At 55.1% G+C, this 14603-nt stretch overlaps 1 protein-coding gene across 1 annotated transcript in view; it reads right to left on the minus strand.

Annotated features, from left to right (window-relative positions):
• CHST3 (carbohydrate sulfotransferase 3) overlaps positions 1-7753 on the minus strand; it is a 32796-nt gene extending 25043 nt beyond the window's left edge. The window contains exon 1 of the mRNA XM_039255566.1: positions 7376-7753. The gene's annotated coding sequence lies outside the window, so the exon portion shown is untranslated. The remainder of the gene's footprint in view (positions 1-7375) is intronic.
• Positions 7754-14603: the final 6850 nt, after the last annotated feature.

The raw sequence follows: 14603 nt of genomic DNA on the forward strand, positions 1-14603 counted from the left end.
AGTCACCGTGAGTCGGAGGGGGCAGACTCAGACCACTCCCTTAACAGGTGCATCCCATCTGGGAGGCTGAGCACTGTCCCATCCCGCGCGGGGTAGCTTTGTGTCCTATCCGTCACTTAACGGTTCCACAGTCAGGTGGGGACTCACTGGGGCTGCGGAAGCACTGGGGACACCAAGGGGGATGAGGCAGACACTGTCCTGCCTCGCAGAGCGCACTACCCACAGGGGACCACAGACTGAAACCAGCAATGGCCACACGCTGGCCACACGCTGGCCAAGTGTGACGAGGGGGACATGCAGGCAGCTGACCTAGGCTTCCAGAGGTGACACCTGAGGCTGAACGGGAGCTGGCCACCAGGAAAAGGCAGCTGGAGAGGCTGCAGAGAGCAGGTGTGCGTCTGGGAACGAGGGCAGTTTGGAAAGCGGACAAGTGAAGATAAGGTGAGGGCTGGGAAGGGGAGACCGGGGCATGCTACCCACCGCGAAGATCACAGGGCCCGTGGAAGCCACTGGCACCCCAAGCAGCTCGGCACCTGCCTCAGGGCGGGGCCCCTGTCTGGTTGGAACGCCGTGATCTGCCAGTTCCTCCTTGCTGGTAGTTTAAACCCCTTCTCCTGCCATTGATGCCATTTCCTGACACCAGATCACTGCCAAGGGGAAGCGGCGCTCAGCACATGGCCCGCCTTGCAGAAGAGGTTGATGGACCATCAGAAATGCCCTGTCCAGGGCAGCCCGGGGAAGGCCGAGGGCCCCAACTGACACCCGCAGGACCCCCACGGAGCTGCCCCTGAAGCCAGCCTCCCCAGAGCTTCCGGGCCAGGGAGCAGCGGCCCGCCCCGGCCAGTTGTGAAATGACTCTCCTTGCATCTGCCGGGGCCGCAGGCACGGCGGCCAGGCTCACCCACCGCAGCGCTGTGGCTGGGTGGCGGAGCTGGGGGAGCCGGGCCGCGGGGCGCAGACCCCGCTTGGCACTGCCGGGCTGGGGGATGTGGGCAACTCACTCGGCCTCTGTGGTTCTGTCTGCCTGCCTCTAGAATGGCAATAACAAGAAACCTCCCTCACGAGCTTCCTGTGAGAACACGGGCGCAGGCCCGGAAGGTTCTAAGAGCACAGTGCCGTGAGCTGCCACAACTACGGCCTCCCGGGCCCCTGCCCCCGGGTCCTGGCACCAGCCATGTGCCTGGCACCAGCGAAACAGCTCCTCTCGAACAAAATAAGACAGGGTCAAGGGGGTTTCGGTTCTTCCTCCATCCCCGTGAGGCTGACTTCCCCTTCCCCACAGGTCCTAGCTCCCTACCTCGGGCCTCCTGAGGTGTGGCTGTCCTTAACCCTGCAGCCAGGGGCCCCAGGCCTGGTCCGGAGGGGCGCCAGGCGCCTGCAGCCAGGCCCATGTGCCCCCGGTGTGATGCGAGTTGTGAAATTTTTTGCTGAAAACTGGTGTAACCTCAGGCTGGGGGGGGGCGGGGGGGGGAGAAGGCCCAGTTTGTTTTCAAAATACTTCCTCTGATAACGCTGCTTTGGCTCAGACATGTTAGCACTTCCCGGAATCCTGCAGATGGTGAGAGCAGCCGGAGGGGAAGGGAGAAGAGGGAAGAGGGGAAGAGATCGGGGAGGCCTGGGGCCCCACCTCAGGTGGCCATGTGGGCTCGCAGGGGCGCCCACTCGGCGTGTTTGAACAGGCATGCACACACACAGGAAGCGGAGCAGGCCCGCCTGCAGAGGGGGCTTTCAAATGGCTAGGCCGCGGCTACATCTTCTGAACTTGCCTCGAAGCCCAATGCATACAACAGACACGGCAGGGGAGAGGCCTGGAGCCCCCTCCCATCAGGCCCCGGAGCTGGGGCTCCGCGGAACCCAGTTTGAAAACCTCTGCTGCTAAAGGAATCTCATCCCTCTTTGGGGGTCTTAGTACCAACATTGTTTTCAAATAATGAGCTTTCTGAGGGAAGACGAACTTGTTTTCCTGATGAATTCTAATTTGCGTCTAGGAGAGCACACGCCGCACATTCTGAGGCTCGGCGCTGGGAAAGTGCTAGGTGACTGATTCCATTCACTAACAAGTTTGTTGAGTGCCTCTCTGAGAAGTCTTGTGAATCTAGGACTGAGTATCTGGGGCAGAGAGTGTGCGGTGACGAATACTTATGACACAGACCTAGTTCTGCATATAGGCAGGCACCTTTCGAAACTCCTCAAAGATGTTAATTCACTGACAGCCCTCTTACCTATGACCTAGGGCTGTCAGTGAACGAAGCTCTGACCCATTAAGAAACTGACGCCAGGAGAGGTTAAGTAACTTGCCCAAGGTCACAAGGTTACTAAGCAGGACTGCAGGCCTTCTGGCTTTAGGATATGTGCTCTTAACCACTACATAATTTGCCTTTTGGAATGAGCGTGTCTCTGTGTTTGTGTATCTGTGTACGCACATACTTGTGCCTACAAAGGTTTTGGTATATAATATGTCCAGCTGTTTACTGAAATATTTGTGTTTGGTGGCGGGGGGGGGTACATATCTGAGAGAGAGTCTGTGTGTATATATATGCGTGCACATTTCAGCCCATGACATATGGGACGGTCTGTGAGCATGTGGGCATGCAGTCTCTTTCCCGCCAACCCATCAAGGCTGCAAGTTACGGGGCTCAGTCCCAAGTCCTCTCTCTGTTGAGGCCTGGCTGCAGCATGACAAAGGGACTCCCCGGCCATGGGCAGGACCCAGAGCCTTCCGGCAGTGCCTGCTCCCCAGATCAGAGGTCTGCGTTTGCTGACCCAGCTCACATCCAATGGAAAGACCCCTCAGCCACCCTCTGGGCCCCAGCCAGCAACTGCCCGCCGCCCCCAGAGAGGCCCAGCTCTCTCTCCTCACTAGGTGCTGGGGTTTAGAATGGGTCAACTAAATGCACTGAAGTTATTAGGCAATCATGAATTTGCTTCCTACCCTATACACATAGTAACTTACAACCGTGCTGGGGCTTTTGAAACCTGCGGGGTGAGCTTACACCACCAGTACCCGAAGCTGATATGGTCTAATCTGTTATGACTCCAGCCAAAAGCAAAGAACCTTGACATTCTGGCTAGTCCAGAAAGCCCTTCAAGGTATAAATGTATGGGTTTCTTCACAAGTGAGCCCCACCTTGGATGGACACAAGAGGGGAAAATTAGCTTTGGTCCATCCAACTCGAAACTGACATTTAAGACACCCTCATCAGGTGCCGCAAACCTGGAAAAAGCCCCACCATTCTCCAGCATCAAAGTAAAACTCACCAACCGAGAGACCACCCTTGGCCTCGCTGAGTGGGGCCAAGGCCGAGAGACTTGCTCAGGTGGAACAGGGTTGAGCTGAAACCCTAGGCAGACTTTTCTCCCACATGTTCCTCCAGGTCCCGGCGGCCAGTGTGCCAGCCTCCCACAGCATGAGGACAGGCCAGTGGCCCAGACTTTTGAAGGCTCCCAAAGTCAAAAAGGAGGGGCTAGGCAGGGAGGGGTTAGGGAGGAGGGAGCTGGTGAAGGCAGCCAGTAAGCTAGGTGTAACCGGGCAAGGCCAGAACAGCGCTTCCCAGGCTGGCATCCGAGATGGCTGTTTACTTGTGGTATTCAGGAGACACTGAACTAGGAACTGGCTTATTTATTTTCCACATTTTCCTCCAAACCCTTTTCAGAGTCCTCTAGAACCCCAGTGATAAATTTCCCAGGGCCTAGAGAAACTCAGTCCTTCAGCACACAGCCATCTTTGTGGAGCAGGGGCTGAGGAGGGGAGGGGAGACACGAAAAGGGGAGGAACAGAGGGTGGATATGAAGCTACGGGTGGTCCGGGGGCTCCTGTAGCCTCCCCGCACCCCCCCCCCCCATGGATAAGGGCAGGGGAGCAAGCAGCCAGATTTGGGGCAATGGAGCTGAAGACCGAGTATGTCCACCTCCAAGCACAGAACAGGCTGCCCGCTGGCCAGGGACCACCCCGCACCCAGCTGTGGAAGCCACGTGCTCAGGGCAGGACAAGCAGCATTCTATCATCTATTTAGTCACCAGGGAAGGAAAGGTGACATTTACTTCTTATTTAGGTTTCAGGAATGAAAAGGAGGGCTGTTTTCTTTTCCTCCTACTTGACTTCACGAGGCACAGGGACTTCTGGGTTTCCGCACGGCTATGATCCCCATGGCTGCCCTGCTTTATGACTTCCCAGCAGAGGTGCTCACTTGCAGCCGCTCCCTGGGCTTCACCCAGCACCTGACAGTGTTCCTAAGTACCTCCGCATCTCAGACACTGGGATGGAGCCAGGGCACACAGCCCCTGTCCCTCGGGTAGGGCAGTCCCCCCACCCCCTGCACCCAGTCTCCCAACCTCTATCCTGGACAGCATGTCCATGGAGGCAGAAGAGGGTTCTGATCTCTGCAGCTCGGCACTGTCAAGGCTCTTGGAACTCACCCAAGGGGGCTTCCTGGGGAAGGTGGGCTTCCTGGGGAAGGTGGGCAGGGGCCAGCTGGGTAGTGCTCATCCTCTGCTCCTTCTTTAAGGTTGCCAGTTTTTTCCACACTATAGACACACTGGCCGGAGTTGAGGGTGGGCAGAGTGGTGAGAGGCAGCTCTCTCAGCCCTTGCGGGGTACAGAGTACAAACCAGACTGAGACCAAGGCAGCCCCTACGTGCCTGCAGGGGTGCCTGAAGGCAGCATAGCTTGCTGGCCCCTAGCTGCGTGACCTTAGGCATTCACTGCACCTCTCTGAGCCTCACTTGCTCATCTGTAAAGTGGGGATGATAACCGCTGTGCCTCTGTGGGGCGCGTATAGGAAAGCATAAGCTAGGGACCACGTGAGCCATGCATTACGCCCCCATCCCAGCTCTGTGCCACCCATCTCTCTTGGAGACCACAAACTGCCCCGGGGCACATGGCAAGTGTGGGAACACAGCCACTACCCAATCCTTTATATTCACCAGGCAGGCAGTGGCAGGTGAGGGCCGATTTCCCTGTGTAACAGATTTCCACTCGGGTGAGGGTTAGGGGAAAAAAAAAAGAAGTACCATCTGAGGATGTTTACCTGGCATTTTCTCCTGAACCCAAACTTACGACTTGTAGGGTCACAAGTGGCATCTCCCTCAATTCACTTCCAAATCTCTTACCACTCCCCAACTCCAGATCTACATGGAAGGTTCTAGCAACCTGGAGCCACCCAGAGTTTAATTTCCCATGGCCCACGGTATAACCCAGTGCGGACAGAGAGTGTGGATAAAGGACTACAGTCCGAGGCCCCAGGACCACCTTAGTAAGTAGCCAGCGTTGCTTCTTTGTTGCCATGGAGGCACCAAGTAGCGACCTTGGAGACAGCCTGGCTGTGGAGACAGCATCAGCATGAGTTCCAGAGTTAGACCGTGCAGGTTCAAATCCCAGCTTTGTTACTCATCAGCAGTGTGACTTTGAAAAAGTTACTTAACTTTCTGAGCCTCAGTTTCCTAATCTGCAAAATAACCATAAAATGCTAACTTCATAGGGATGGAGAGGCTTAATGAGATCATGTAGGTAGAGCTCTTGATCACAGAAGACACAAGGTGGGAAGGTGATACGGGGAAGAACTGGTTGTGCCACGCCACCTGAAATCGGAGGTGGCCAAGTCCAGGTCACTCTGTCTCTCATCTGGGGTCAACCATGTAGTGCTGGTGCTGCCCACGAACTCTGCTAATTTCAGCATTTAGACCATTTAGAAGCTTGAAATGCAGACTGACCCTATTCACAAAGGGGCAGGGGAATGACACACTTCCTTGTGATTCCATGGCCAGGCTGTCCCATATCCTCTCATGCTCTTAATCCCATGCCAGTAGGGAATCACTCCCAAGACTGCTTGCAATTCCAGTTCCAGGAAGATTTCAGCTCCTCTGGGAAACACATGCCAGCTGGCACAGAGAACCCCCCCCCCAAAGTGTTCAGTACAGGGACTGTGACTACCCCCTCTACCTGCTGCCACCACAGAGCCAAGCCCCTGCTGAGGACACAGCCCCCACACCCTTCACGAGACCCATTTCCAGCCAGGCCCCCAGGAACCAGGAAGAAGCACGCAACACCATCTCCTGCCTAGCCAGAGACAGAAATGGAGACTTTCCTGCTGCCCCTCTTAGGCGACCATAGGCCAATGATGAGATTCAAGACCGCAGCGCCAGCCCATAGGGCACAGTGAAACTTGCTGCTTGGGCCGCTTCTCCAGACAAATCAGGGCCTCCTTCTCTGCAGGAAGACCAATTCCAACCCAGGTGAGGCCACCAGGCTTGGCTCATAGTGAGTCCTTAGCAAACGTTAAGTATTGGTGTCACTAACCGTCAAACTGCTACATATTGAGTACCAGCTGTGTGCCAAGCACTGGGCTGGGTCCAGGACAATCCTTGAACTATTCCAGGGCCCCAGCACACCAGGGCATCCGAAAGCAAGCACAGCTTCAGGTGCAGTGAAAATGAAAAGGGCTCCGGCACTGCCCTGGTTCCTTCCTGACCTTGGGAGTCTTAAACATCCCCCAATATCACCCCCCACCCCGGGTTACACACACACATCCAGGGTGGAATCTCCTCCACGGCTCCTCCTGGAAGTCCCTCTGAGGAAGCACATCCGCTGGGGGGGCGAGTGGGGAAGGGTCTGTTGTTTTTTTCCTCTCAAGCTCTGTCACTACCACCACCCAGCTGTCCCGCGCAGCGCAGGGTAGCATCGGCCTGCTGCTTTTTTCCACTCTGCTCAGAGCCCAGCACGCCGGGTCTGAGTTTTATGAATCACTCCCTCCTCTCTCCCGGCCTCGCCTCCGGAAGGGCTGCGCACACCCAGACACATCACCAAGACACCGACTTTCCACACCAGACTCGCTCCTGCCGAACCCCGAGATCCGACCGCAGTGTCTGCTTCCCCCTCTCCACTTCTAGCCTCGGGGTGCCGGCCACGACTTTCAAAGACAAGACGGCTCTTCCCCGGCCCATCACGCTTTGGGGGCTCCATACTGGGAGGTGGGGGGGGGGGCTGCAGACAAAGACCGTGAATGTATCCGAGGGCAGGAGGGTGTGCTTGGTCTAAACATCCAAACCCTGGCGCCCCCGGAATTGCACATTTCGGCCTGCGGCGAGTGCGGGGTCCATGCGGCGTGGGCTCTGGGCGAGGGCGCGATGTGTCTGTGGCTGGCAGGATGAGCTGAGACTACCTGGCAGCTGTGAATCTGGGTGCGGGGTGGGTCTGGGGGTGGCGGGTGCCCCCGTGGAGTTTTCCCTGGGCCGGGAACTCCCTCTCCCACGCTCCGTTTCGCCCCCTCTTCCTCCAAAGTTTGGCGGGCCGCCCGGACGGGGAAGGTCGGGGGGCGCACGGCTGGGCGGCCTTCCGCGGGCCTCCGAGGCGGTTCCGGGACGCGGGCGCCCTACTTACCCCGGCCGCCGAGCCTCCTCCGGCGGGGGCGGGTCCGACCGTCCGCGGCTGGGGTCCGGCGCCTGCAGCATCCGCTCGCAACTTTGCCGTCCTCCGCGTAGAAGCCGGCAGAAGCGGCTCCGCGGCTCCGCTCGCTCGCGGCCCGGGCTCTGCGCCCGCCCCGGAGGCGGCGGCGGCGGCGGCGGCGGCGGCGGGGAGGGAGGGAGGCGCGGCCCCGCCGGTTCGCACACCGAGCGGGAAGCGGCGCCAGGCGGGCGCCGTCCTGCGCAGCGAGCGGGCGAGCGGTCCTGCCGGGCGCCCTCCCCGCTCGGGCCCGAGCCGGCGAGCGGCCCGCGGCGGCGGCGGATTCCTGAACCGCGTCCAAGGCGCCCGGGGAGCCCTCCTCCTCCTCTCCTTCCTCACCCCACCCAGCTCCCAGCCCTGCGCGCCCGGCAACTTGGGAACCGTTGGCGAAGTTGGCGCAGCTTGGGCAGCGCGCCGGCCCGGCCTCTGGGTGGAAGGAGGGGGGGAGAGGGAGGAGCTGAGGGGGGAGGGAGGGGGCCCGCCCCCGCCCCCGGGGAGCCGCGCTCTCCAGGACCCCTCTGTGGGCCTTTGTTCCGGGCGCCGCACCTCGGCCCGCCCTCCCCGGGGACTCGCTGGGGGCCGCTCGAATCCCCTACCTCTTCGCAGAGAGTCTGGGAGGAGCTGCCGGCCCCGGGGTGGGGGGAGAGGCGGCGTGGAGATCTTCGCGGCTTCACCCAGCTAGAGCCTCCCTTCCTATCCCTCCCCGGAGACATCCCTCGGGCTGCACCAGTTCTAGGCCCGGGGTTGGAGTGCTGGAGCCGAGTGACGGCCCCCAGGGCTTCCGAAGCCCAAAGCACACCCTCTCTGGGCGGTCACAGGTCACCCACCGGCCCGACCGCCTGCTCGCGCCTCCAGTTCAGAGCTCCCCTAGTGTGAGACCCGGGAAGCAAGAAGGAAGTAGGGTCCACGCGGGCCAGCCAGAGCGGCTTCGCCTTATCTTCCCACCCTCCTGGGCAGCCGGCGCCTCGGGGGGGACGGTGGGGTGGGTGCTGCTGGACCACTAGTGGGGACCGGGGTGCTTCCCACGCGCCGGGGCAGCGCCCAGCTGGGCAGCGCCGGCTCTGAGTACAAGGCCGACTGAATCTGGAGCTGGGTAAAGTGCTCGGAATTGCAACACAAGCCGAGACACTCCCTCCCCCGGGCCCCCTCCGCGTTAGGTGCCTGCACCCTGTGGTGCCCCGGCCTCCCTGGCTTTGATCTGGGCTTGCTGGGTTCTTCTGAGTCTTCTCAACACAGCGCCTGAGCTTAGTCAGGCCTCTTTAAGACAGTGGTCCTGGGGTTAAATGGGATAGTACAGGGTTTAGACACAACAGGCCATTTCCTGGAAAGAAGAAATCAGAATTTTTTTTAAAAAAAGCAAAAACCTTAACATCTACACGTTGTCTCCCTGGTCATCTTCACCATTTGTAGAAAAGAAACCCAAATAGAATAGAGCATGACCCCGGCCTAACCTGGGGTGAATCCTTACAGGGGGCAGAAGTCAGAGGTCCCTGTTTATTATCTAGATCCAGACCAGCCCAAGCTTCCCCCAGCACTGTGGGCTGGAGGGGACCTGGGTGGAGTGCTCCAGACTGTGAAGTGAGACCTTGGTGTCTCTTTTCGCAGAAAAGCCCAGGTGGGTGTTTCAGTTCTTTTATTAATAGTTCTGTAACCTGTTCCAGGGGACTGAAACTCTGACCCTAAATCACCTCCCGGGGAAGCATCCTGAGTCCCTCTCCACACCTCCTGCAGCCTCGGCTGCTCTGGCCTCAGCATCCACAGGGTGAGGACCGGAGCTCTGGAATCAGTCTGCATGCCCCCCAACCAGTTTCCAGAGGGGAGGGGTTCTCCAGACTCCATCACCTCTTCTCTGAAAGGAGGGCCTCCTTTGAGCCTCACAGATCTGTCTCAAGAAGCTACATTTCACCTGCTGGCCTTGTCAGGGAGGCGTCTGGGATTTTAGTGCCAGAACTTTGTAAGCATGTCATGGGATACGAAGGCTGAAACCTAGGACTGTGTCATCCCCAGATTAGAGAGCGGATTGTGCTACTGAGGTAGGGGGTGGGAGGAGGAGCACAGGAGGCCACTGAGAAATTCCTGTGTTCACCCACGATGTATTGAGCACCTACTAGATATTGGGACCCAGGGAGGTAGATAAGCCATAGTCCCACCTTCTGTCCAGAGGAGACAGATCTATGTCTAAATAAATACTAATGATACAATGTGCTATGTGAGGGGCGACTGGGGCTGGGGGTAAGGGAGTGGGCATGTCTAGAACAAGATCGCAGGCTTGCACAGTCCTGGGGGGCCTCAGGGGGCAGATGGAATGTTATGTGACTGTCCGCCCTGGGAATCGTTTAGTGTTACAGCCTTATTCTCACAGCTGAAGACCCCAGGCCTGGGCTTCCCAGATGAGCCAGAATTCTGCAAGCAGAAGAGAAGGCAGAGATGGGACAGAGCTTTCTAGATAAAGGGACCAGCAATGGGAAGAAACGGGTTTCTCTGAGCTGGCGTGACAGCTAATAATTGGGCCTTCGTTTAAGGCTATCTTGGTTGCCAACGAGAGAGAAAGGGTAAAAGTCTGACAGGACATTGGGAATTTTCATCCTATAATGGTTTCCAGGCTCAACTTCTTCTCACAATGCTCTGCCAAGAGATTTGGTCTTGTTTTTATTTGTTTGCTTTGTATTATGTTTTTTACCCTGTTTGAAAAATTAAAAACTTGTACCCTGTTGAAAAAAGAACTTTCCAGGCCAGAGGCAGAATTGCAGAGTGGTTAAGAATGTGGAGCCTGGGGGTGGCTCAGTCAGTTATGTGTCCGACTTTAGCTCAGGTCATGATCTCCCAGGTTCGTGGGTTTAAGCCCGGCGTCAGGCTCTCGGCTGGCAGCTCAGAGCCCAGAGCCTGCTTGGGATTCTGTGTGTCTGCCTCTCTCTGCCCCTCCCCTGCTTGTGCTCTCCCTTTCTCTCAGAAATAAGTAGATAAACATGAGGGGCGCCTGGGTGGCTCGGTCAGTAGAGCGTCAACTTCGGCTGGGGTCATGATCTCGCAGTCTGTGGGTTTGAGCCCCATGTCGGGCTCTGTGCTGACAGCTCAGAGCCTGGAGCCTGCTTCGGATTCTGTGTCTCCCTCTCTCTCTGCCCCTCTCACGCTCACAGTCTGTCTCTCTGTCTCTCTCAAAAATAAATATTGAAAAAAACAAAAACAAAGAGATAAATATTTAAAAAATTACTAGTAAGGGGAAACACCAACATCATGTGCCTCCTAATGCGGTACACTGGGAAGCTTACAATGCTGAGTATGAAGCGTTTCTGCCAAAAACATGCATCACCTGAATCTGATCACAAGGAAACATCAGACAAACCCCAACTGAGGGACATTTATAAAACAGCTGGCCTGGGGGGCGCCTGAGTGACTCGGTTGGCTGAGTGTTCGACTCTTGATTTAGGTTCAGGTCATGATTCCAGGGTCGTGGGATCAAGCTCTGAATTGGGACTGAGCAGGGAGTCTGCTTGGAATTCTCCCCCCGCCTTCCTCTCTTTCCCTCTCTCTGCCCCTCTCTCTGCTCATGCACTCACTTTATCTCTCCCTCAAAAACAAAGCAAAACAAAAAAAGCAGCTGGCCTGTAATATTTAAAATGTCAGGGACACAAAAGCTAAAGAAAATGACTAAGAAGCCATTCCAGATTAGAAGAGATAAAAGAGACGTGAGCACATGAGCACCGTGGTAGGCAGCCTTCTCAGATGGTCCCAATGACCCCCATCCTGACCTTCACCCGCTTGTACATTCCCCCTCTTTGAGTGTGCCCAGACCTGCCAACCAGCTACAATGACTACACTACAACAAAGGTAATGGAATGTCATTTCTGGATTACAAAAGACCTGTAATTTAGGTTACAAAAGACTGTGATAGCTGTCTTGCTACATTCTCTCTGGTTCCTCTCTGCCATTCGGAATTGCCAGCTGCTCGATGGAAAGCCCTGTGTGGCCAGGCGGTGAGGCCCTCAGGCTGACATTCCACTATGACCCAAATCCTGCCTACAATTGCGGACTGAGCTAGGAGCAGATCCTGTCCCTGTTGAACCCTGAGATCATGGTAACCCTGGCCAGCACCTGGATTGCAGCCTTGAGGGACCCTGAGTGAAAGAGCTAAGCCACATCCAGATTCTTGACCCATAGAAACTGCGGGATGATAAAAATGGTCGTTTTAAGCCACTAAGCTTTGGAGTGACGTGTTATGCAGCTACACACAACTGATAACAGCCACCAAGTACAATGCATTCTCCTGAACTAGATCCTGGAACTGGAAAAAAAAAGACTAAGAAAGACAATGTTTAGATAATTGAGAAAATATGAATGGGGCAAAATGATTGCTAATATTGTGTCAGTGTTAAATTTCCTGCATTTGATAACTTTACTGTTATGTAAGAGGATGTTTGATTCATTAGAGATACACACTGTAATATTTAGGGTCATGATTTCTGCCACTTCCTGTCAAATGGTTCAGAAAGACTAATAAAAATAAACATTAAGGGCACTTGGCTGGTTCGGTCGGTGGAACATGTGACTTTTGATCTCGGCGTTGTGAGTTTGAGTCCCACGTTGGGTATAGAGATTACTTAAAAATAAAATCTTATAAAACATAAACATTACACGTATTATATAAAACATATGTATGGTAGAGAAAGAACTTCGTGTATCTATTAATTTTTTTTAATTTAACATTTATTCATTTTTAAGAGAGCACGAGTGGGGGAGGGGCAGAGAGAGAGGGAGACAGAATCCGTAGCAGGCTCCAGGCTCCGAGCCATCAGCACAGAGCCTGATGCAGGGCTCGAACCCACAAACCGTGAGATCATGACCTGAGCTGCAGTTGGACACTTAACTGACTGAGCCACCCAGGCACCCCTATTTATCTATTAATCTATCTCAAAACATAATGACTTAAAACAACAAACAGGTATTATTTCCAACAAATTTGTGGATTGACTGGCTACATCTGGAAGGCTCCTCTGCTCCGTTTGGCATCAACTAAGGCTACCCACCCTGCTGCCCCCAGCTGGCAGTTGGGCTGGGCTGGGCTGACCTGGATAGTCCAAAGAGGCTTCACTGCTTCAGTGCTCCTCAACACAGCCTCCCTCTCCCCATGCAGCCAGCTCCGGTGTCCTCACAGTGTGGCAGTTTCAGAGTCGGGAGCACTGACATCGCAGTTAGCTTTTGAGAGAGGAAGTACAAGCTGCCTGTCCGCTTAAGGCACCCCAGTCACGTGCTGGGCCAGGGAATCGCTGAGCCATTCTTGGGATCTGGGGTAAGTCCTCCTCTCTGGGTCCAGAGGAGCAAGTTGGCAGTGAGTTAAGGAAGAATTCTGGGGGTAAAGGAGGCAGGAAAGAGGAAGACTATAAAGAGGCTCCCCAGCTGGAGTTAAAGGGGCCAGAGACTCAAGAATCTCGAGTAAACTCTCCCCTCTCCCCACCACCCCAGCCCATCTCAGCTTCCTCTACTCCCTGATCCTTTTAACCAAAGAGCTCACTTAAAGATGGTAAGGGGCAGGGGAGGCTGGGTGGCTCAGTCAGTTAAGCATCCAACTCTTGACTTTGTATCAGGTCATGATCTCAAGTTTCACGGGGTCGAGCCCCACATTGGGCTCTGCTAACAGCTTGGAGCCTGCTTGGGATTCTCTCTCTCTGCCCCTCCCCTGTAAGTAAACTTTAAAAAAAAAAAAAAAAAAAACCTTAAAAAAAAAAGAAGATGGTAAGGGGCAGAGATGGGGAAAGAAAAATGTCATTTATTGAACACAAAGTGCCAGGAGCTCTCCCCACATTATTTCATTTATCCTCACAGCAACCCCACAAAGCAACTATTATGATGCCCTTTGGAAAGAAGAGGTAGCAAAGGTCTAGGGTGGTGCGGAGACTTGAGCCAACCCACACTGGAAAGGTATTGAATCAAAGAATGTCTTTGTTTCTCTATTCAACAAACAGGTTTGGGCTTGGGAACACAAGGATAAATGATGTCATAGTCAGCTACTGTTGCAATAATGCTGCAAAACAAACATCCTCCAAATCTCAGCAGCTTACAGCAAGTATCGATTTCCTTCATTCATAACCAAGTCAGCCGTTGAACAGGGACTTCTGCTTCAGGCCATGGGCTGGCTGGGCTTGGGGTCAGCCTTTGTGTTGCCTTCGGGTCTACTGTTCACATCCCCACATCCCCACATTCCACTCGGTCCAGAGGCTACCTGCAGCACATTCTTCTCAGGGTAGCAAGAGACGAGGCAAACCACCCAAGCACATTTAAAGGCTCTGCTGACATCACTGGGTGAAGCAAATCCCTTGTCAGACCTAAAGGCATTAAGGCAGAGGAGTCTATTATACCCACTACGAAGCCATGGTGATGGTCTAGGTAGTGATTCTGGGACAAAGGGAATAAGCACTGAGAGCAAACTCCAGTCTGCCAAGGGCACAGGTCTTGTCTCCAGGGAGCTCGCAGAAGCCTGTGAGTACTCAGAGAGACACCTCACAATGCGGTGAGGTAGGTGCAAGGAGGCGGCATGGGTGGGTGGCATGGGAGAGCGTGTGTGTGTGTGTGTGTCATGATCATGGGAGTGTGTGAGTGTGTGTGTGTCATGATCATGGGAGTGTGTGTGTGTGTGTGTGTGATGATCATGGGAGTGTGTGAGTGTGCACGTACATGCTATGAAAGCATGGGGGGGGGGGTCCCTGCCACCAGCAAGGCATTTCGGAAGGTATTCTAGAGAGAGGACACCTGAGGTCAATGCTACAGGAGAAAATAAATAGGAGCTCTTGAACTTGAGAGAAGTGGGTAGGGAAGTGAGGGAGAGCATTATGGGGAGTCATGACTTTGTGAACAAAGGCCAAGGGGCCAGAAACAGGGTGCTGTGTCCAGGGACACTGAGAAGTGGTTTGCTGTCTCCAGAGCACCTGGGGAAAAGGGTGGGTGTCAGGAGTGGACAGGAAGCCATAGGCAGAAGCCCAGCCACCAAAGACCTTTGTCATGTGCTAGACGCCTTCCTGTCACCGCCAAGAGCGCTGTCCACCCTGCTCCCTGTCCGGGGTGACTGGCCTGGATGGACTCCAGCTGAACAAAGCCTCTCTTTGTCTGGAAAGATGGCAGGATGTAGAATGTCTCTTCCCAAATTCCTCCCCTTATGGACTGAAATCTGTTC

Source organism: Hyaena hyaena, unplaced genomic scaffold (assembly GCF_003009895.1).
Source record: "Hyaena hyaena isolate Hyena2069 unplaced genomic scaffold, ASM300989v1 scaffold_531, whole genome shotgun sequence".
Classification (NCBI taxonomy): Eukaryota; Metazoa; Chordata; class Mammalia; order Carnivora; family Hyaenidae; genus Hyaena; species Hyaena hyaena.